This window comes from Mytilus galloprovincialis, chromosome 8, assembly GCF_965363235.1.
Source record: "Mytilus galloprovincialis chromosome 8, xbMytGall1.hap1.1, whole genome shotgun sequence".
In the NCBI taxonomy this organism is placed as follows: Eukaryota; Metazoa; Mollusca; class Bivalvia; order Mytilida; family Mytilidae; genus Mytilus; species Mytilus galloprovincialis.
Genome location: NC_134845.1, coordinates 6,520,529 through 6,546,478, shown reverse-complemented (window position 1 = coordinate 6,546,478; position 25,950 = coordinate 6,520,529). Strand labels below are relative to the sequence as shown.

Below are 25,950 nucleotides of genomic sequence, written 5' to 3'. Positions count from 1 at the left end.
CAATATTTGGGTGAAAGGAGTAAAATCTCAGATCATTCTATTCTATGGGCAGAATTTAAATCATTAACTAACATATCCGAATATAGTAGTTCGAAAAAAGATAAGTTCCAACACTTCAGGCTTAAATCGATTCCTAATGACTTTTTTGGATCTGATCTACGGAAATCAGCTCTTCAAACTTTAATTCAACATATTGAGACCACATGGGAGACTCAAAGTCACGTGGATAATGTCTATTCGGATCTTTGTACTTCGATAGTCGATGAAATGAACTGCAAAATTCCAGTATATGATGCAAGTAGAAAGACAAAAAAACAACATAAAATTTCTAAACCTTTCTGGAATGAAGAACTCGGACAACTATGGAACACAATGCGTCTTAAGGAAAAACAGTTTCTAAGTTTTAAAGGAAGATCATCTACCAGAAGGAGATTTTGTGAGGAATTTCAACATGCGCAAAAATCATTTGATATAAAATTAAGACAATGTGAACGTCATTACCGACAATCTTTTTGTTTGGAAATCGATTATATGGTTACATCAAATCCTAATGATTTTTAGGACAAAATCAAAAAGCTAGGAAAAGTACAAAACATTCCCATGGAAGTATACGGTCCAAACGGCGAAATACTAACAGATGATGATTCAGTGCTAAACAGATGGAAAACAGATTTTCATAATATTTACAACATGGACATAGTACGGCGGAGTTTAATGACAATTTTCATAGCCAGGTATTATCACATAAGTCTTCTTTAGAAGACTGTTTGATTGATCCGTTGTATGATGAAAACCCGGAACTGAATACAAATATAACTATCGATGAAATCAGGCGTTTAATACATGGGGCAAAAAATGGCTTGTGGAGTCGATAGCATACCGTATGAAGTCTTGAAATATGAATCTGTGATAAGCGTGCTTCATTCTCTGTTTCAACTAATCTTTGAAACTAGTATTATTCCATCAATCTGGCAACAGCAATAATTTGTCCAATTCTTAAAAAACATCCGATGAGCGAAGTCCTCTTAACTATCGTGGAATAAGTCTGCTCTCTTGTATCTCAAAACTATATAGTGCGTTTATAAATAGCTGAGTATCTGCTTATTTAGAAACAAACGACATGTTAGCAGACGAATAGTTTGGGTTCCGTGCGCATCGTTCATGTGAAGACCATATTTTCACACTAAATGCAATTGTGAGGAACTGTCAAAAAACGTTTGCAACATTTATAGATTTAAAAAAGGCATTTGACTTTGTTGATAGAGATATGCTACTGTACAAGCTGCTTTTAAATAAAATCAACTCTATCAAAAGCATATAAGTTAATACTACCGCTTGTATTCGTTTGAATGATACTTTGACGGATTGGTTTAGTTGTAATTCTGGTGTTCGACAAGGCGATAATCTTTCGCCGACACTTTTCTCCATTTTCATTAATGATTTAGTGCAGGAAGTTAAAGTCCTTGACCTTGGTGTTTGCATAGGAAACTCAAATGTATCGATACTGTTGTATGATGACGATATAGTGTTAATTTCACCCAATGAAAATGACATGCAAGCGATGTTGAACAAAGTCCATGACTGGTGTAAGCGATGGCGAGAACTTATCAACACTGAGAAATCGAAAGTAGTTCATTTCCGCCAATCTCGTATAAAACGATCAGAATACAAGTTTAAAATTGGAGGAAATTCATAACAGACTGTCGACAAGTACAAATATCTGGGTGTTATGTTCCATGAATTTAAAGACTATAAAAAGAATGCCGAGAGATTGTCGGAAGCTGTAGGGCGAGCACTCGGTGGAATTATTTCAAAAATCATAATCTTAAGAATTTTGGGAGAAAAAAAAATAATTTTGGAATAAAGACATTTGAAAAGCTGTTTACATCATGTGTCGTACCGATTATAGACTATAACTCATCTGTCTGGGGTTTTAAAGACTCTGCATGTGTTAACTTGGTACAAAACAAAGCCATTTGTTATTTCTTAAGTGTTCATAAATTCGCCCCGAAAGTTGCTACAAATGGTGATAATAATAATAATAATAATAAAAATAACAATTATAATAATATCTTTATTTAAAGAGAGTAACTCATTTGGATTAAACCAATTTTAAATAAGGCCCTCTACATACAATGTTAACAATATGAATAAAAAATAATTAATCTACTATTACACACATGTAAACAATAGACGTATATAAAGTAATATAACAACAACAACAACCAGATACTCCGCAGGGCGCAGCTTTATACGACCGCAGAGGTTGAACCCTGAACGGTTGGGGCAAGTATGGACACAACATTCAAGCTGGATTCAGCTCTAAATTTGGATTGTGATTAAAAAGTTGACACAGCATAGGTTTTGGACACAGAATGAATGTGGTCTAATGAACTTAAAATAATTTGTTTGCCTTTGAGCAATCACTATGCTGTTGAATATTAATCCTCTCACAAAAATGTTTGAAGAAATTTTCTTTTTATTTATGAAATCTGAAATGAGAAAAATTTACCGTCCCCGCCCCCCCCCCCCCCCCCCCACCATTTTTTTTCAAATCCCCCTTTCCCTTTTTTCAAAACTGATCTCAATTCAAATTTCTAATGGAGTTTGCAACAATAACTACTCATTTAAATACATCATAAAATATTAAAATGTAACAAAAAGTGCTTGTTATCACTGAATGGTAAAGATTGTTTTAATTTATCAGTTGATAGTAAAAGTGAATATACATTGTATATTGTATAAAACAATGATTTAAGTTGATTCAACTACTATTCTGGACAAAGAAAGATAACTCCAATCAATTGAAAATTTCTTGCTATTGTACAATATTGTGCAATTAGATATTTCTTGCTATTGCGCAATACTGTGCAATTGAAAATATTTGCTATTGCACAATACTGTGCAATTGAAGATTTCTTGCTATTGCGCAATACTGTGCAATTGAAAATTTCTTGCTATTGCACAATACTTAATATAATAATTTTGGACCCCTTTGGTATTTAATGTAGACCAATTTGAAAACGGGACTAAAAATTAAGAATCTACATACACAGTTAGATCCGGCATATCAAAGAACCCCAATTATTCATTTTTTTATGAAATCAAACAAAGTTCAGTTTTGGACCCTTTGGGCCTCTTATTCCTAAACTGTTGGCACCAAAACTCCCAAAATCAAACCCAACCTTCCTTTTATGGTCATAAACCTTGTGTTTAAATTTCAAAGATTTCTATTTACTTATACTAAAGTTATGGTGCGAAAACCAAGAATAATGCTTACTTGGGCCCCTTTTTGGCCCCTAATTCCTAAACAGTTCAGACCTCAACTCCCAAAATCAATCCCAACCTTCCTTTTGTGGTCATAAACCTTGTGTATAAATTTCATTGATTTCTATTAATTAATACTAAAGTTATTGTGCGAAAACCAAGAATAATGCTTATTTGGGCCCTTTTTTGGCCCCTAATTCCTAAACTGTTTGAACTAAAACTCCCAAAATCAATCCTAACCTTCCTTTTGTGGTCATAAACCTTGTGTCAAAATTTCATAGATTTCTATTTACTTAAACTAAAGTTATAGTGCGAAAACCAAGAAAATGCTTATTTGGGCCCTTGTTGGCCCCTAATCCCTAAAATGTTTTGACCAAAACTCCCAAAATCAATCCCAACCTTCCTTTTGTGGTTATAAACCTTGTGTTAAAATTTCATAGATTTCTATTCACTTTTACTACAGTTAGAGTGCGAAAACTAAAAGTATTCGGACGACGACGACGACGACGCAAGACGACACAGGACGACGACGACGACGACGACGACGCCAATGTGATAGCAATATACGACGAACAATTAAGATTTTTGCGGTCGTATAAAAACAACTATGGTATACATTGTGGCTTAACTTATAAATTCCACACTTTAAAAAATAAAATGACTTGTAAGAGTTTTTGAATGCAGATATACTTTTTGATTTTTTAATTTCACTGGACAGTAAATTCCACACTTTTGGACCACTAAAAGAAAAACTTGATTTGTATAATTCTGTATTTGATTTAGGGACAATAAAATTATCCGATGATGAAAGTCGAGTATTGTACGATTGTTTACTACTTGTAGGCACAATGAGATTGGGTAAATATTTTTGTGCTAGTTGGTGTTTTGATTTATACATTAATAATGATTTGTGGTAAAATATTCTCTTAGTAACAGGAATAATTCCAGATTCCTTAAATAGTTCAATAGATGGTTTACGAATATCGTGTTCGTTTAAAATAATTCTAGCTGCCCTTTTTTGCAATTTTAGTAAACTGTCAACTAAAAACTTGTTACAGTTTCCCCATACTGAACAACAGTAATCCAAATGTGGAAGAATATACGCATTGTAAAATAGAATTCGTGCATTGTGATTTAAGTATTTCTTGATTCTTTTTAATAAAGCTAATGAAGAATTAACTTTTTTGATTATATGAATAATTTGATCATACCAAGAAAGAGTTTTGTCAAAAAAAATACCCAGGACTTTTTCACAGTGACTTTCATTAATCTTTTGGCCATTAATGGATACATTTAATGTGTCATTACACATCACAGACAGTTTTTGTTTTGAACCTATACACATTGTCTTAGTTTTTGACACATTAACTAACATTTTGTTTTCATCAACCCATTGACAAATATTGTGTGATGTTGGATTGCTGCCATGTAAAGAAAGATACTGGTTCAATATAATTAGACTATGGAACAAGCTTAATCGAATGGACGATTCACGCGTATGTAAACAGGTTTTCAACTGGGACCTTGAACGGTGTTTGAACAATTGGTCATCAGATATGAAACTTATTTTGACACACATTGACTTGGAAGATTATTTCCACCAAAAACAAACTTGTGATATTTCTCTTGTAAAAGACAGACTTTTCATGTTCCGCTAAATGGGAAAACTCGAGTACAAACTTTCCGAAATTGCGGACATATAAAACATTCAAATCAGAATATAAATGTGAAACATTTGTTGGACTGAACCTCACTCGTGCTGAACGTTCTATACTGGCACAATTTAGATGCGGCATACTTCCTTTGAAGATCGAAACCGGACAGTTCGTCGGAGAAGCAGAAGCTGACCGCATTTGCAAAATGTGTGACTCACGTGATGTTGAAAATGAACTCCACTTCCTGATGGACTGAGATCTAAGAAATCAACTTATATTGGGTATAGAACACTCTTTTGAAGACATTTCTAAAGATGAACAATTTAAACTGCTTATCTGCAAATATCCTAGAAAAACTGCTAAATTTTTGAACAATGCATTTAATAAGAGAAAAAACTTTTTGTATAGGAACAATCAAACATGAATTCTAACGCTGTTAAATGATTATTATTTTTTTATGACTGTATAAATGTTTAAAGTGACTTATAGGTCCATAGAGCCTGGATGTTGATACATGTAATTACAACTGCTTATTGAAATATTGTATATTGTCATATAACACATGTCACTATAATAAACAACTTGGTATTGGTATATAAAATAGAATTGGTAATATAATTTGTTTTAGATAATAAGTAACATATTATTTCTAAGTGCGTTGATATAGTTTTATAAATACAAAATTAAAGCCAATGTATTTGAGGTATTTTTTTACATGAAAGTAAACGGCGTAGTCGGTTTAAATTCAATTAAACAACAACTGTTTCTAAATAATTCATAAAGCAGAAAACAAGCAGTATATGTTGACAATTTGAATGTGGAAGCTAAATAAGAATCGAACCCGGTTACCCTTAGTTTAAGCATTTGCTTAATACATAAACAAATGTCAAGTCATAAAGGATCAAAAGCATGATTTACAGAGGATGTATAATAAGTAAAGGGGAGCAACCGTTTTAGGAATTTGAACGGAGAGTAGACTAAGCAGGTAAGACGAGTCTCTACACGGAGGGCATAAAAAAGGAAACTCATGGGAAGGGGTTCAAACACTTGTGTGAAATTTTAATGCTACAAACAAGACCCTGGTCCATTGCAGCAGAAAGAGCACATCAAAATACAAAAAACTTCTGGATTGACCCCATTAATGATAGCATGTGAGAAAGGATACACTGAAATCATTTTATTTCTTATCTGCAATGGAGTAAACATCAATGAATCAATGAATCAGCAAGAATGAATTCGGACAACGGAAAGTCCGTAATCAAATGGCAAAAAAAAAGGTAAATAAGGATACATCTACAGAATAAACACAGAATGGAAACTTGTCTGGATCATACAAAAAAAAAACGTAGGAGAAAAAAATGTCAAAATAGGTGTAATTTTGGTACCAACACGTTATACTCATTAAATGATATTTTTTATAAAGGTCCTTGTAAGTTCCATTTTTGAGGTTTATACAGTTGCTGTCATGAAGACGCATTTGTGCTGTATCGTGTTAATGCTGTTTTTACAGTTGAACTCACCGCGACAAGGACACACTAGAAGTTCTGTTGTCAGCTTTTGACTTCTGAGTTCCTCACACTGAATTTTAAATTGTGGATCACTGATACGAACTATTGCCTGGAAATAAATGCAATGAGTTTACGCTCAAGTAAATGTGGTTTTTTTTTTCGTTTTTTTTCAACTTCAGATACTTTATTTCACTAATAGTTGTTAACAAAGCCCTTTAATGTTACAACAACGGCACTAAGGTTCTTCCCTGTATTGTCGATTACCAATAAAACCAGGGGGATTTCATTGGCAAACTTTTTATAAATCAACATAGTAGTACGTGTTAGTTACAATTTACAGAGTAATTCTACAAGCATGTATACAATGAAGGAAGTACACCACTAATTAATGGCCCCATTGCTTTCTATGTTAAATTCCTCAATTTCGAGTGGTCACAGCTCTTTTATCTTAATTCAAATAAAGTGACAATCATTGCATGTCAAAGCAACACCTTCTGGTGTCCTGTACTGAAAAAATCAACATACCTTACATTGCATATAAGAAAGAACTGGTTCCCGGAACTTCGGATGTACCAAAACAGGAACTTCCGATCTGACAAAAAGGCAAAATGTACCCTCCTTTTTAAATTTCATGCCATTTTTTTATTATTCAAATTTATCAGTCAAAAATTGTTCTACAATGATCACCAGTCATGCAGCTTTCATTTGATACCAAAATAAATAAAATACTCTAAATATTTTGAAAGTTATGTCCATGCGTAGGAACTATTTTGTGTTAAATATGTACTACTTTCTTGTATGTGCTTTCTGGCCGGGCCAGAATTAGTGGTGTTACACCTGAAAAAGAAAACTTTGACCGTCTTTTAGTTTCTGATTTTAAAAGTGAAAGTAAAAGAGCATGGCTTCTAATGTATCGGATCAAGAGGTCAGTATAATTGAATAACGATGGTTTTTTAGATTGTATCATTATCATTCTAATACACCAAACACCAAACATTGAATAATATAACAAAAATTAAGGAGCAGTTCTTGTTTAGAAATTTTTCTTCTTTTTATTTCAATGATATTTTTGTGAATCTAGGCAAGGATTTATATAGTGCCACTATACAAATCCTTGTTCTAGGTCATCCAAATGCAAACAAAACAGGTAGAGAATCAAATTTCTAAGATTTTTGTTAGAAATTTTCTCAAAAAGGAATTTTTCGGATGATATAAAATTTGTGTTTCAACATCATATTTACATATTTAGTTATCTTTCCTGATAAATAAAAGCATTTATAAATCACAAAACAAACAAATTGTTATAATATGATTAAGAACGTAATATTCAACATCTTCAATTTTGTATCCTATTACAAGATTTTTAAGACAAAAAACATGTTGACCAATATAAGATACATAAATACTTTTTGTGTAGTAATGTCCAATAATTTTTTATCCATGTGCATTCAAAAAAGAAATGATTATAGCTATCAGATTTGAAACATAGCTCACAGTTTTCGCTCTTAACTACTTTCCAGCGGTAAAGATTATGGTTGATAGCTAAAATATTATGCAGTAGTTTCCATCGGAACATTTTTAATCTATTATCTTTCAAAAAAAGAAAGGTAAAAGATAGATTTTTTTCTTAATGAAATAAACAGTGGCGGATCCAGAAATTTTCATAAGTGGGGGCCCACTGACTGACCTAAGAGGGGGCCCGCTCGAGTCACGCTTCAGTGATTCCCTATATAAGCAACCAATTTTTTCCCAAAAAGGGGGGGGCCTGCCAAACTCCCCCCCCCCTAAATCCGCCTCTGATAAATAACTTTTTCGCATGATAGTTGGTTTTCCCATGAGCAAAAACCTACTGGAAGCTCTTTATTTGACCTGATTATAATATTATAAATTTCTTTAAACTTAATTTTGTCTAGTTTGTAATACAATCCATTACAAAACATTTTAATGTCTTGTGTTATGTTGATTTTAGTATGTTTTGATATATTACTCTTTAATTTATGGATCCAACTTTTGGGTAAAGCTTTTCGAAGAGTACACAGTTCAGCGATCCAATTTTGTTTCTTTTTTAGTTTATATAATAATAATGATAATAATAAAATTTCTCCTTTATCATCAATTACATCATTAACATAAATTATGTTTTCCTCTACCCAATGACTAAAATATAAATTTGTGCCATGTGTTTTTATATATTGGTTTCCCCATATAACTTGCTTTCTTATATCTCTAAAATTATCAGGTACTTTTGTCTCCCCCCCCCCTCCATTTTTAATCTAACATTTTAAGATTTCAAAGTAAAATGTAGGTAAGTTTTTTAGGTTTTCTAGACTTATGAGAATATTTTAAATATTGAATTATTTTCCCCAAACTCCCTGAAATAATAGGTAGGAATGATTTTCCAGTTAGCACAAGTAGACGAGTGACATTAACCATAAAATTTTATTTTTAATGCACCCACCTAACATATGGATAAATCATATACCATTTGAAAGCATATCATCTGTTCTATCTTTTTTGACCGGTCGTCAAATATTCGTACGGTGCAATTTTCGTCAAATCGCGATGAAAGGTCAAGGTTGCACACTTTCTAATTTTACAGTATGTCAGCATTTCTGCATACTCTGTCTTCTAAATAATAATATTTTGCAAGTTTTTTTTCTTCAAGTTTTTATTAAATCAGGAAAATCAATACAAGTATAATGATGTCTTCCCCCACATTAACATGATATTACATCACATAAATAAATATATATTATGTATGACAAAATATCAAATCAAGGTTAAATGAATAAAATTACAAAGATTCAAAGCATAATTGTATGTAATGGCATATATTTTTTGTATCATCAATATTTTGTGGGTTAAGTAAACTAATAATGGTTTTTATAACTTTTTCAGGGCACAGATCTTGTGAATTAAAATTTAGTTTATTAAATAGTTGTTTTCTATAATTTTCAAATTTTTTGCAATAAATAAGGAAATGTTTTTCATCCTCTATTTGATTGCAGTTCAAGCATATTCTGTTTTCTCTCTTAATTTTTGGTCTGAAATATCTACCCTTTTCAATCAATAGAGGGTGGGAACTAATTCTTAATTTTGTAAGATTTCTTGTTATATTAGGAGAACATTTATAAGATAGATAGTTTTGCAATTTAAATTCTTCTGAATAAATATTGGCGTACAAATGTAATTTATTGTCTTGTTCAATTGAACGTAAATTTTCTAGATTATGCAAAGTGTTATTAGAATGTTGGTTATTAATATTTTCCTTTAAGTTCTTTAAATTGAGATTATTGTCTGTTAAATTATATTTTTCAATAGAGTTCGAGATAAATTTGTGCCAAGATCTGTGTCCATCAGTATACAATGAATGATCTAATTTATATGTTTCACTAAGCAATCTGTCAGATGGAAGCTGTTTAAGTCGATCATAATATTTAAGGGCTAGGATTAGTATATGATTCAAAGTAGGTTGTCTTCCTAATTCACACTTTACTGCCATATTTGAACTTCTCTTGTGAACTCCTAAAATATTTTTACAAAATTTATTATGAATTTTTTCAAAAGGTAATTTATCAATATTTGAGTCTTTTATATTGTAGTCACTAATCCATATTTCAGATCCATAAGTACTTAAAAAAAGTTTTAATTTTAGTTTATGATCTATAGTATTGAATCCAAATGTCTTAGAGTGCAGAGAAAAAAGTGCCTTTAAGCTTTGTTTGTATAAGTGTTCTGCAGCATGTTTAAAATTTCCATTAAAGTAAATGATAATACCCAGATATTTATATTTCTCAACAATTTCAATTTCTTTGTTATTATAAAAAAAAAAAAAATTTTTTGAAATCTTTTTTACCTTTACTGAAGATCATAATTTTTGTTTTATTTAAATTGACAGTCAGCTTCCATCTATCACAGTATGTTTTAAGAGAATTTAAACAGGATTGAAGACCTTCTTTGCTTTCAGATAGTAATAGTAAATCATCAGCATATAATAAGCAGTTCATTCTAGTGTCTATAAGCTGCACCGGAAAACATGATTCTTGGGGGAAAATTGAATCAATGTCATTGACATATATATTAAATAAGAGGGGGCTTAAGCCATCGCCTTGTCGCACACCTTTTCCTAATTTAGATGGCTCAGTAATAGTGTTATCTTTTTTACAACAAATTTTGCATTATTAAACATATGGTGAAGTAATTGGAAAAAATGTCCTTTTACTCCCAGTTTTAAAAGTTTTTCAAATAATCCATCATGCCAAATTGAATCAAATGCCTTGGAAAAATCTACAAAACAGGCATATATCTGTTTTTTGTTTTTAAAGATATATTTGTTTAGTATTGTCTTTATTGTAAATATATGATCAGTTGTACGGTAATCTGGTCTGAATCCGGCTTGAAATTTGTTATATAGATTATGATCATCTAGGTATCCATTTAGTCTAGTTTGTAATAAAGAAGTGAAAAGTTTTCCGAAGCAGCTTGTAAGACCTAGGCAGTGGGTGATCTTAGAGAAATGGAAAAAAAAATACCTGCACCAAGGAAAAGTATTGCAGATAAAGTCTTAGAGGCCCTGTCTAGCCCTGATGTTATTAATAAAATTGTACCCATTCTTGCTGAAAAAATAGGTGAATCTTTTTCCTCAATGATTGAAGAGGAGGTTAAAAAATGTGTTGATCAGCAAGTAAAACCGATAGCTGAATTAGTCGAACAACATGGTAAAAGACTTGACACTGACAATATTAGAATTAGTAGATTATATTCTAATGTCGAAAAAGTCAATGAGGATGTAAAAAGTAACACCACAATTGTTAATGAAATTGATACAGAAGTTGGCACTCTCTTCAAAAGAATTGTAGAACTTGAAACCAGATTAGAAAACCAAGAACAATATTCACGCCGAACAAGTTTGCGTTTTCATAATATCCGCGTGCCTATCGATCCCCGTACCGGTAAAATTCCTCACCCTATTAACACTGATATTTATATATTACAAGTCTGTAATTCCAAACTTGGCCTGAATCTAACTGTGAACGATATAGGGCGTAGTCATGTTATAGGGAAGGTAAAAAACGGTAAATCCCAGGTTATAGTAAGATTTCTATCATATCGTACAAGAAGCAAAGTTTATACCAACAAAAAAGCCTTAAAGGGTGATGCAGATGGCATATTCATAACAGAAAACTTAACACAGTATAGAACTGGTCTTACACAAAAGTTATCCGATCTCAAGTATAACCATAAAATTTTCGCATACTGGACATCCGATGGTCGCATATTTGTCAAAACAACAGAGAAAGGCACCAAAAAACTAATCAAAAACTATGACGACATAACAGCTCTTGAGACAACCACAGACGACGACAATCAACAACAAGAACCAGATCTATCCCCAGGTACCACCAATCAGAACAGCGATGAGAACCACAATAATGGCACATATTAGATTACAAAAACATAAATGGTGTAAATATATGTATCTTTGACAGTTGTCACTTGTTCTTTAAATGTCTCTAATGTACATTTTAAAAATTGCTTCATGTGTTATTAATATTGCTAGCAAGTAAATCTAGTATAACTTAATTGTATTGTCCATTTGACTTCTATGTATTTGCAGAGGGGAAGTCTTGAAGATTCAGTTTTGTAAATTAATAATTTTTTCCTCGATGTGTGCTGATGTATGATGTGTGCGAGCTCTGACTATTAATTTCATAATTTTTGGTCAGTGGTTGGAAAAGTTTCCCATTGGGTCTCTGTGTTAGTTTTATTTTTTGAAGTGTTGATTATCTGATGGAGTGGGTATGGGTGGTGTAGCGGCCTTCCAACCACACTGGTATTAAAGAGATAATCGTGACTGCAATTACGATTATCCCAATATGGCGACGGTAGATATAGGTAAAATCTTTACACTCATTTTTCTTAAATGTAGCATGTTTTTGTCAATAGTTACTCAGCTGCAAGGTTTATCTATACCATTTCACCAAATTTGAATCGTAACGGTGCACTGGAATTGTCTAAGCGCTTTGAAAATAGCCGTTGAAAAATTCGGGATGATAATCGTAACTCGGAAAAAAGATAATTGTAATTATGGTATTTAAAAATAAAAAAGATAATCGTAACTGGAAACTGTTTTATTGATATTGACACTAAAAACGTATATCTGATAGCATATTATGAAATTATGGCGATGAATTATTTACGAAACGTCCCAACATCTTATGACATTTCTTTTTATGCATATATAATTAATTGTTCTTATGAAAACAGCTACATACTAGTATATTATAAAATTGGAAGGGTGAACAAGCTTCAAGAAATTTGGAAATGGGAAAACACGAACTTTGTTAATATACAGAAATTTATTAAACTAGGTATGCCACAAAATATGTGAATGAGCGATGGAAATTATGATACATGACAATAATTGTCAGGCGACACGCATGTGTCACCTTACATCAGATTTCTGATTAAGACAGTAAACAAAAAATAATTTATCCTGAAGTAAATAGTAAATATAGTTAATATTGTTTAAATTATTTTATTGTAGGTGGTTATATGTGCTATTTCTGCCCCCGGGAAGCCACTGCTGATTTAATTCTAGAACATACCCTATTATGCCATAACGAAGTAGGAAAGACATTTAGTATTCGTCAAAAACCGTTTGATATACATATTTGTGTTTTTTTTCGTCTGTCAAATGCTTCGTAAGACTATAGGTAAGGCTAATAAAAACAAAAAATAAAAGTAACAATAAACAAAAGTAACAATAAACAAAAGTAACAAAAAACAAAAGTGACAATAAACAATAGTAACAATAAACTGGTAACTATTTTAGATCCTTTACCATCCACACTGTTTAAAGAAACGTCCTAAAATACATGGGAATTTGATCAAAACATTTGAATTTAATTTTTAAAATCATATATCAGTATAAAATAGAAAAAAGTGAATCCAAAGGAAAAATATGGACGGCTGAATTTTTTGATAAGAACTAAATCATCAGCGTATAACAGATATGATATATCATTATCATTTAACTTGGGTGGTTCACATGTTGAGTCAAAAATAGAGGGTAAATCATTAATATATAAAGAAAATAATGTAGGGCTTAAAATACACCCTTGTTTTACCCCAACTGAGGAATTTAAAAAATCAGTGATACCTTCCGAGATCTTTACCAAGTACAGATCTTACATGTCTTTCATTATACTAAAAAAAAGGACCATCTATGTTGTAATAAGACAATTTGTAAAAGAGGGCATCTCTATTAATAGTATCAAATGCCTTCCTGAAATCAATGAAACAGGCATATATCTTTTTTGACATATGAAAATGTGGTATACGTGACTTTCATTTTGAGCAATGAATTGAAAGGATTGCACTTTTGGAATATGGGATATAGCTAATCCACCCTTTTTCTCATCAATTAGAGATATATAGGTAAATTTATCCTAGATATTAACATGTAAGTTTCTTCATTTATTTTTATATGCGTTAATGTCATCGTTTAACTGGGCATTTACATTTTTAACACACAAAATACCATTGAAATGCTGAAAGACACATTTATTGTGTTTCAGTTACTATTATCATATAAAGAAAATTACGATTATCAAAGAAGGAAAATACCATAGAGTTACGATTATCATCCCGAATTTTTCAACGGCTATTTTCACAGCTCTTAGACAATTCCAGTGCACCGTTACGATTCAAATATGATGTAATGGTATAGATAAACCTTGCAGCTGAGTAACTATTGACAAAAACATGCTACATTTAAGAAAAACGAGTGTAAAGATTTTACCTATATCTACCGTCGCCATATTGGGATAATCGTAATTGCAGTTACTATTATCTCTTTAATACCAGTGAACCAGAACAGGAACAGCATGCATGTGCTTTTGATGTTTGTTTGTTTGAACCATGTGACTTTACCAATTTGAATATTAAAGGACACCAATGAAAATGACCATCGCTTTGTAGTTTTGATTATTGATTTTATGTCATTATATGAGTTAACTTACTATACACAAGCTTTTCATGCTTTTAGCATGGTGAGTTTTATAACAATGCAAAGAGGCTCTGAAAAGTTTATTAAAAAAACAGACTAAAGTTAATATGCATTCAGTTATTTATTAATTTGCAAAATGCACATCTTGGAAGCAAACAATTTGGAAAAATTAAAAAAATGTTTTTATTGTTGGTAAATTAAGTCCACTAACAGAACATATGAAGGTAAACATATAAAACATTATTCAATTTCATATCCTTTGCCTACAAAGTACTATTTTACTAGTTTATACTATTTCTAATAATTTTTTAAACAGAAAATGGAAATTGCAGTTTCCTATCATATATACAATTATTACAATCACATGACACGAACTCTAAGTTTGGTTGATGGTCAGTAGAGGTCATCTTGATATTTAAATATACAAAGTCACATGGTACAAATGAACAAGCATTGGGGGCACATGTGTGTTGTTTTTGTTTTGATTGGGGGGCCGTTGCACTACTTGTACTTGCTCCATCAGGTAATCGGCGCTTCGGGGGGTAAAATTGACATAGAGACCTGATGGGAGGCTTTTTCAGTTGTTGACCAAAAATTATGAAATTAATAGTCGGAGTTCGTATGTGTCATATGTTGGCATACATCGAGGAGGGGATTGTTGGTTTATAGAGGTGAATTTTTGGGAGTTTTTTTCTGCAAATGTATAGAGGTCAAATGGACAATATCAAAAAGTGTCAAACAATTAAAACGTCTGAATAAATTCATAAACTCATGTTACAATGAGAAAATAGTATATAAAAAAATCACGTTATACTTTTTTCTTTCTTTTTTTTTCTCCATTTGACATCTTTTCCTAATATCGATTTTGTTGTTGGTATTTCTTTTATTTTCTATTAATTTAAACAAATATATAAAATTCCTGAAACCTCGTTTAAATAATATTTGTACTGGCATCCGTTTGCCAGTTATAGTTACAAGGAGCAAATTTAAATAAACAACAAAATATAATTGTCCCAAAAATTTATACCTGTATAAAACTATACTGCTATCAAATATTGCAATTGAGTTTATCATAGTTGTAAGAAATCAATTTCAAATCATGTTATCAGATGTTATATGTATATTTCATGTGCAGCTACAGAACACCCCTTTTATATATTAAAGCTTTGATCAAAATCAATTAAAAAAGATTTGCTATAGATAATAGCATAAAGTATTGAATAGTTTTGTTAAAAAAAAAAAAAACCAAAAAAAACCCGGACTTTATATTTAAAGTTTGTTGTGAACTAATTTTCCCATTTTATGAATCGAAAATGATTTCCTTCAATTTAATTTGTTTAACAATGTACTTTTTTTTTCTTTGTGTATATATATTTAATACCTGTAAGACTTTGGATGATGATGTGTGTGATCTACTTTTTTTGTGTAACCTGAATGGCAACCTGTCTTATAACATGTTATTGTTTGTTGTACTTTTACCTAATGGGTAACTGTATTGAACAATCATAGGGTTATTTAATTCATGTAAATTTAATTTTTCCGGATCAGATAATTTTTGTTTCAACGGAGAAACTTTTTCGGAAATTCTACTTACCAATTGTCGTTGTTCATTTCTCGTCGTCTCCTTGTCGCTTCTCCAAAGCCTTGATCCAAACATAAATGTTTTATTCCTTCTAATTGTTTTACATTTTATCCTTATAATTGGAAGCGTTGAACAAAATCCTGGCCCAATTGAACATGAAAACGATTTTTCTCGTGAAACTGATAACTCCATATCAATATGCAATATTAACATTCGTAGTTTACGAAATAAGATTGATTTCATTCAAAATTTCGCAGAAGAGTTTGATATTGTAACAATCACTGAAACGCACTTAGATCCAAACATAAATAACGAAGAATTAATGATAGATTCATTTTCACAAAATATATTCCGTAAAGATCGTAATAACGCCGGAGGAGGCTTACTCATTTACACAAAAGATGATATGTCAGTCACCAGAAAAGGTGTACTCGAAAACCACATTGACGAAACTATCTGGGTTGAGATCAGAGGTAAAGGTCAAACGTTTTTATTATGTTGTACTTATCGACCGGAATGGTCAGGTGTTGAATATTGGACACGGCTAAATCATGCTATTGAACTTGGTTATCAGTATACAGAAAACATTGTGATTTCTGGAGACTTGAATTCAGATTTATTTTCGTATAATAATAATAAGTTATATGATATAATTCATCAATTTAATTTAAAAAATGTAATTAATAAATCAACAAGGGTAACTGATCACAGTAGTACTTTGCTTGATCCGATCATATTAAGTGATGCTATACAATTTTCTTTTTCTGATGTACTGAATGTACATGCTAACATCAGTGATCACGATGCCTCTATTATTTTTTTACAATGTCCAAAGTCCGAAACAAAGTCGTTTAAACGGGAAATATGGTTATATGAAAAAACAGATGTTGAAAAGTTTTCAAATATGATGAATGCAATTGAATGGAACGAACTCTTTTCCAATGTTGAGGAAGTAGACGAAATGGTCACTATATTCACTGAAAAAATCCTCAGCATTGCAAGAGAGAGCATTCCAACCAAAATAGTAACTATACGTGGTAATGACAAACACTGGTTTAACAGTAATATCAGAAAAGCAATTCGAATAAGGGATAGATTACGAAAAAAATCAATTAAATCTAAAAAAGAAACGGATATTAATAAATATAAGAAACAAAGGAATAAAGTGAATAATATGAAAAAAGAAGCGAAAGAAAATTTTGAGAAAAACTTGGAAAATATAATACTAGATAACGCTTCAGATTCTAAGACTTATTGGAAAATTATGAAGATGCTTATTAAGCCAAATAGAGGATCTAATAACATACCCCCATTAAAAAATATTCTTAATGATGATCGTTTTGAGGAGTTCGCCGATAGAGACGACGAGAAATGCGACATTCTAAATAAGTATTTTTGTTTCATTTCATCGCTAGAAGATGTTGATGCTCAATTACCCGATTTCGACAAAAAAACTAACAATTTATTGAATGATATAGTGATTAGTACTAGTGAAATTGTTGATATCATAAAAACTATAAATCCAAAAAAAGCGTCAGTCCCGGATGTCATTAGTCATAAGATGCTTAAAATTTGTCCCGAAAAAATTGCAATTCCATTATGTATTATATTTAATAAATCCTTGCATCAGTGCAAATATCCTTCCAGCTGGAAAATTGCAAATGTTATAGCCTTATTTAAAAAGGGGGATAGTTCATTACCTTCCAATTATAGACCTATATCACTCATAAGTTGCATAGGCAAAGTCATGGAACGTGTTGTATATAAATATGTTTACAACCACTTACAAAGATTTAAATTAATTTATGAGTATCAATCGGGTTTTCTTCCTAAATGTTCAACGGTTCACCAACTGTTAGAAATATATAATTGCATATTGAACTCACTTGAAAAGAAAGAGATAAGTTGTTTTGTTTTTTGCGATTTCTCTAGAGCCTTTGATAAAGTTTGGCATGATGGTTTATTACATAAATTGAAGGCTTATGGTATAAATGGAAATCTGTTAAAATGGTTTAGAAGCTACTTAAGTGATAGAAAACAAAGGGTGGTTATCAAGCAATCTTCTTCAAAACTTTGCAGTATTTCAGCTGGAGTCCCTCAAGGGTCGGTCCTTGGACCATTACTTTTTATAATATATATTAATGATATTGCAGAAAGACTTATTTCTCTGTGCAGACTCTTCGCAGATGACACATCGTTCAGCTGTGCGGATCGTGATGCTTTTCAGATAGAAACTGTGATAAACCATGATCTAGAAAAGCTGAACGAATGGTCCAAAAAATGGTTAATGTCTTTAAATCCAGATAAAACAGAAATTATGTTATTTTCTAATGTTGAAACCCCAGAAATGAACTTTATATTCAATGATAAAAATATACCTATTACAAATATTCATAAACATTTAGGGGTTACATTTAGCAATGATGCTAAATGGAATGCCCACGTTGATAATATTATCTTAAGCACGTCTAAACATATAAATATGCTAAGGAAGTTGAAATATAAACTGAGCAGGAAAAATTTAGAAAAACTCTATTTAGTTTTTATAAGACCTTTATTTGAGTATGCAAGTGAGGTTTGGGATAATATTGGGGTAGGTTATGTCAATAAACTGGAGCAATTACAGCTCCAAGCTGCTAGGATAGTTACGGGGTTACATATATTCACAAGCTCAAGGATTATTTATGAAGAACTTGGATGGGAAACATTAGCTGAAAGAAGAGAGAGAAGAAAAATCCAAATGTAAATATAATATTCAAAATAATAGTGTTCCAGAATATTTGTCAAATTTAATTCCCCAAAAAATACAAAGTATGACGGTCTATCCTCTACGTAATAGAAATGACATCATTATTCCATTCTGCAGACTAGCATTAACTAATGATTCTTTTATTCCATCAACCATGCGTCTTTGGAATAATCTTGAGGATTCAACTCGTGATGTGGAATCAATTAATAAATTTAAAACTGAACTAAAAAACCGTTATCCTCAGAGTAATACATTTGTACCGAAGCAATATGAATTTGGAAATCGAAAATTGAATATAATTCTCACCCAACTTCGATGTTTTGCATCATCCTTAAACTATGATCTATATAGGGTCAATATTTTTTCTGACCCTTCCTGCCGCTGTGGTGTTAATCGTGAAGATTCCTATCATTTCTTTTTTAAATATATATTATATTCAGACATACGAAATAAAATGTATGAAAGTCTGCGCTGGCTTCCAAATGATTGTAAAATTAACATAGAACTACTTACCTCGAGTAGTTGTCTTCTTTCTCTAGAGCAAAACCGAACCATTTTCAAAAATGTCTTTGAGTTTATTAAAAGTTCGGAAAGATTTCAAATTGTCTAGGTAGCAAACCATGATCGCACACACATCATCATCTAAGTAAAATTTCTTCTCCCCTTTTTTGTCCTTTTTATTTTTTCGTTTTTTTTTTTTTTGGTTTTTTTTTTTGTTTTTTTTTTTTTTTTTTTTGGTTTTTATTATTATTTGTTTTTTTGTTGTTTTTTTTTTTTTTTTTTTGTGTTTCTGTTTTCTAAATAATGATTTACATGTTTTTATTTTTGATTTTTTTTTCTGTATTATTATTGTTTTCTTTTTCTCCAATTTTCCGTCTTTTGATCCATATTTATATATATATTTACTAAATAGATATACCATTCTATACATGCATGCTCATACATATATTTTTGTATTATATTGCTATAAATGTTAAATGGAGAAGACTTCATAAGTCTGTTTGACTTGTGTCTTATCCAATTTGTACTTTAACAAATAAAATATGTTTAAACTAAACCTAGGCATCTGTAATTATCACAACAATTAATATCACCATTCTTATGTATGGAAATATGTAAATCTGTTGGAACAGATGTTAACAATCACTCATCAAACGGACTTTTAAATATTAATGACGAATTTTTAATAAATATGACTGTTTTCCAGAAATTCCAGTAAAAATGATGAAATTGCATTGAAACAAAACAAATTGACTGTTATTCAGTTGTGATTCACCATATAACCAAATAAAATATTCTATTTTGTGCTTCGGAAGTTTTTGACATCATCAAAATATTGCAATTACCCTTCATGCTAACTAAACAGCCAATTATAGCAACTCGTGCAGTTGCTTAAAATACCACCGTCTGCAAAAAGCCTCGCTTTTTCACTGTTCTGTATTAACAAAATTTATATGTTGTCAATATGAGATTAAAAAACTAAAATCTTATAATTACATGAGTGTTTAAAGGATATAATACACGCGGGATTCATTTTTTTTTTAGGGGGGGGGGGGGGGGGGGAATTAGGGAGCAAAACTTTGATAATTCAATATGTATTTTTAGAAAACTTGTTTTCTTGTTGGCTTCTACTGGAACATAAACTGACTAAGGACATAAAAGTTTATAAGCTTGCGACTTCAAATTTTATTTGTGCCAATCTTACATCAAGTCAAGTTATATAATTATTTCTTGAAATAAATGTAAATTGACACATTTTGCAAATCTATTTTTATTTGAAAATTCTAGCAGTTTGTTGTAACTACACTTTCAATTTCGGAAAACTACACTGTAGTATAAAGATGTTTAATGTTTAATGCCACTTTCGGCATTATTGACTACTAAATAACATTTAAAATGGAGATGGGGAATGTGTGTTTAAGAGACAACAACCTGACCAAAAAGCAGAAAACAGCCCAAGGCTACCTACCGGTCTTCAACACAACTAAACAATCCTGCTCCCGGAGGCTGGCTAAAGTTTACATCTAAACAGAACAGTTTAGTGAAAACAGACGCACACATAACTCCCAAACATATAAATGAACTAAAGTAAAAAAAACACTTCAGACTGGCGCAAAAAAGTGGAGGGGTTAAACATGTTTGTGAGATCACAACCCTCTCCTATACCTCTAGCAAATGCAAAATAAGCACACAGCAATACGTACAGTAAAACACAGTTAAATAGAAGTCCGAGTACGATGTCAGAATAGGGAACTGACGAAACTTAGCAAAAATGACGGTGCAACATAAATTAACATACAGTAGTTACTGACATGCCAGTTCCATACCTCATATATCTTCATGATATACAGTATTTTGTGGCGATCAGTTTGTATTGGAGGAGGGACCCGGAGTGCCAAGAGAGATCAACCGACCTTCAGAAGAAAACTGACAATCCCCGTCAATTATACATTTATTATATTTGTTAGATCTCACAAACATGTTTAACCCCGCCGCATTTTTGCGCCTTTCCCAAGTCAGGAGCCTGATTTTAATTTTAGTTTCTTGTGTACAATTTGGAAAGTAGTATGGCGTTCATTATCACTGGACTAGTATATATTTGTTTAGGGGCCAGCTGAAGGACGCCTCCGGGTGCGGGAATTTCTCGCTACATTGAAAACCTGTTGGTGACCCTCTGCTGTTGTTTTTTATTTGGTCGGGTTGTTGTCTCTTTGACACATTCCCTATCTCCATTCTCAATTTTATTATATTTGTTAGTATGAATGACGAAATTACTGTGTAGGTGTCACACAAAAAAATCAACCAATCAGCATCAATGGCCTTTTGTAAAAGTAGGCAACCTCTAAATAAACAATGCAGTGTTGAAGTAGATGTTTTAAATTAATACAGCTTCATGCTACAAATAAATTTTCTTTATAAAAACTGATATATAAATATGCACTTTAAATCACTTTTATTCTAAATTTAATTGCCTATGGTTTTGCATTACAATTCAATTGTAAATGTTCCACACACTTTTCTCATTTGAGACATTCAGAAAACCAGAGCGCTTTTTCCATACAAGTGATATGTTTAGCTTGCTATAACGCCAGGTCTGATGCACCATTTCAATCCGTTTTGAGCTTGCCTCGGAGTAACTTTATTTTTGTCATTTTTCTGTTAAGGAGGTCATCTGCCATGCAATGATTAAACATGGGCATATATAAGAATGAGACAGTCTAAAACCATAGTCATTATTTTCGTTTTGGTTTCTAATGGTGCAAAGACCTTATAAGATATTAGTTGACGTGAAAAAAAAAACACAAAGTGGTATGCATTAGTGTAAATAGCTTAGGTTAAAACATTCTGATTTAAATTCAGATCTGTTATAACTCGCATGCTAGTTTATCATATGAGGATAACGAAATTATAGATCTATATTTAAGTAAGATTTTTTTAAGGACATGAAATAGATTACAAGCAGATATGTAATGGTACATTATATTGCTAACTATTCAACTCTATTTGTTTATCCTGAAAAAAAAATCCCTTCATTCACAATTTCCATATGTGCACTTAAAGACAAACGAACGTAGGGACACAAGGTTTATATCTTGCATCAATATCTGAACGTGCAGGTTTTTTTTGCCTTGCCTTAAAGAAAACAACAATGAGGCAGTGTCAAACCATGATAGTTGAAGAAAAAACACCATGAACAAAGCGAAAGAGTCGGACAAACAATCTATAGTCCTTAAAACACTACACAGAAGTGTGCACTACATAAAACAGGTGGTAACTGAGTTGTTCAGTAGGGATATTCAATCTTCTAGAACAGTAATTTGCAGTCATAAAACAACTAATAAAATATGTAATAAAGAGCTTACATAAAAAAAAGAATAAGCCTTGTTTGTGAACATAAAAGCCCATTGTGCAAACAATATTAATTCGAATATTGAATGAGAATAAAAATTCGTCTTTCGATATCAAAAACTCATTTTTACTATATGAACCTTGTTTATTCATCAAAGCACTTTCAATACCCCTATTCCAAACCGGTTAATCATTTTCTTTCGATATTTACTATATTATTTAGCCAAAAAAAGCAAAATGATCAATATTATCTAAATGGTGTTTTTTAAGGGCAACTGCAAAAGTTGCATTAAAAGGCCGCATCTAGACCTATATGTCACAAATTACAGTTTACAATGATGCAAAAAATATCTTGGCTTATAAACCAATAATTTATTATATTTTTGACATATATACTGATACCTCAAGAAACATTTAGCGTTTAGTGCAATTATGTCATTGTTTTTTAAGAAATGCAATTTTATGTAAATATTGCGCAATTAACATCTAAGTTTGCATTTGATTTGGAATTATGGTATTTTGTTTTATAAAAGAGGGACGAAAGATACCAAAGGGACAGTCAAACTCATAAATCTAAAACAAACTGACAAAGCCATGGCTAACAATGAAAAGGACAAACAAACAAGAGCACACACGACACAACATAGAAAACTAAAGAATAAACAACACGAACCACACCAAAACACTAGGGGTGATCTCAGGTGCTCCGGAAGGGTAAGCAGATCCTGCTCCACATGTGGCACCCGTCGCGTTGCTTATGTGATAACAAATCCGGTAAATAGTCTAATTCGGTAGGTCACATTCATGAAAGGGAAGGGGATTGTAGTTACGACGTAAGGAACATATCCGATATCATTTGTGAAACGGTTATTCCATAACGGTCAACCAACTCGTGATGGCGTCCGTAAAATTTACGAAGGGATGATTTCAACTTCACCATTTGGAACTCTTGGTTTAATAGCCTCTTGTGAGCAGCAACCCTCTATCAAGAAAATCATGATAGGAAATGCAAGCACGGGAATATCGTATCAGTTGAGAGATATATACCCCATATGTAGGTGCTGCTGGAATGTTGTTACTTAGAAATGGAAAGTTCACAATTGGAAAGCTGAAATCATCTCTTTTGTCGTAAAGTTTTGTTTTCAACCGAACCTCATTGTCAATTTCTAGATGTAAGTCAAGATATGAGGCCGACTTAAGTGTATCTGTAGTATCCTTTATCTCTAGCTCGATTGGATAGATGCGTTCCACATAGTCACCAAATTTTAAATTATTTATTGAAAGAACATCATCTATGTAGCGAAAAGTAGAGTTAAAGGATATTGCTAACTTCTTATCTTTCTTCCTAAGAAGTTCCTGCAAGAAGTCATAATAATAAAGAAACAAGTCGGCAAGTAGAGGGGCACAGTTTGTTCCCATTGGAATGCCGACAGTCTGTTGAAAAACACGTCCTCCGAACGTAACAAATATGTTGTCAATCAAGAAATCAAGCATCTTGATAATATCAGTTTCAGAGAATTTTTTGTTCGAATCAGAGTGATCCTTTACAAAGTAGGATGTATCCCTCCCTAAGACAAGATACTTGTATCTACGTTGGCCATTCTTTTTTACGAAGCAAAGCAATACCAACTCTTTCAATTTATCTTTTAGTTTGGAATGTGGAATACTAGTGTAAAGAGTAGAAAAGTCAAATGTTTTAATACTGTTACACGATGAAAGAGAGTTAGATTGTATGTACTCTAAAAGATCTTTGGAATTTTTAAGTATCCACATCTGATTCACGCCCCCTCTAGAATAGGCAGTTTCACAATAACTTTGAAGCCCGTCTTTGATTGCTGATAAAATGGATGTTAATAATTTCGAAAGAGGTTTCGTGGAGCACTTGGAAGACCCAGCAATATACCGTTGTTTGTAAGGACACTTATGTAGTTTAGGTATCCAATATAGTGATGGCAGATCCAGTTCTTCATCTTTGGTTGAAATTCCAAAGGAACACAGAACAGACCTATGATTATCTAGGATTTCCTCTTTGGTAAGTTTCGTGAGGGTATATGTTGAGTTTCCAAGTGAATTGTAAATACCTAATTCGTTTATCAAGCAGTTAATGTAATGAGTTTTACACACAAAAACGATATTGTTTGGGGCTTTATCTGCGGGAACAACAACATATTTGTCATGGAGGTAGGATAGGTGCTTTGCAACATTTGGGTCTTTAAAGATTGACGTAGCATGGGCATTGATAGACCCATTCAGTTTCTTAATTCTGATTTGTATCAACGACCTCACTGCCTTAATCCATTCGGAAAGAGTGTCTACGTCTTCCTTCTCGCGCTTAGCCCATTGCCTTGCATAATCCTCAACTGAGTCCATCAAAATTTTAAAGTTGTATTTCCAATTGATGGATTTAGGCTCACGATATTTCGGACCTTTCGATAACACATTTCGTAGAAAAGTGTTATTAACAATGTTGAGGTCACCGGTAATAACGTGGCCAGCAGGATTATATGTGAATTGGGAACTAGCACAAGTGCAATCAGGAGGTTTAGACTTGAAGTCGTCAATATCGAGATCCTGCAAAACGTGTTTGTAATTGAAAATTTTAGTTGCAATAGGTTTGGTATAGGTATAAGAAATGATTGGTACAGACTGGTCTTTGAAATAAGGAGGTATTTTCGATTGAACTAATTTATGATGAAGGATATTGCCTAAGATGACGCCATCGATACCTTTGTTGGTAAAGGAAAGATTAAGGAAAGATCTTTTCTCTTTTCATCTTTGCCAATGCGGACTGGCTTGAAAAGTCTGTGACTTGCAATATCCGAAATTATAGCTGTAATTTTGTATTGGTTTGAATGAGGGTTTGTAACAGTGGATTCAAAACATAAATTGAACAGAGAATGAAGTTTTGAAAGGGGTAATGAATAAAGTTTCGTGCGAATGTGATGAATATCTAACGGCTTTTGTATAAATGGCAGCAAGTCATTAATAGATACATCATGCAGAGAAGGTGATGTATAATGACGATGACCATGACTGCGTCTACGTCGAGGAGTCGAGTTGAAAATATTCATCACATTCACCGAGTTACACGAAGGACTAGATAGAATACCTACACCATCAATTTTGTCATTGCAACCATAAGGTGTCGCAGTTCCCAATTGTCTAATCCAGTAGTCCTCTTTTTGTCTACGGAGAGTCGTTGAAAGATTAGGATTGTTAGAGCTATGGTATATCTTTTCGATAATGCGAACTGTCATGGAAACGATGGAAGGATCGGGCTGATTGAAATGCTGGTATAGAATGTCGTTAGCATTGAGGTTAATGTCTGA

General features: G+C 32.1%; 1 long non-coding RNA gene across 1 annotated transcript in view; it reads right to left on the bottom strand.

Annotated features, from left to right (window-relative positions):
* LOC143084949 (uncharacterized) overlaps window positions 1–25,950 on the bottom strand; it is an 87,897-nt gene that overhangs the window by 8,718 nt on the left and 53,229 nt on the right. Inside the window, exon 4 of the long non-coding RNA XR_012981216.1 lies at window positions 6,443–6,539. This is a non-coding gene — a long non-coding RNA (uncharacterized LOC143084949). The remainder of the gene's footprint in view (window positions 1–6,442; window positions 6,540–25,950) is intronic.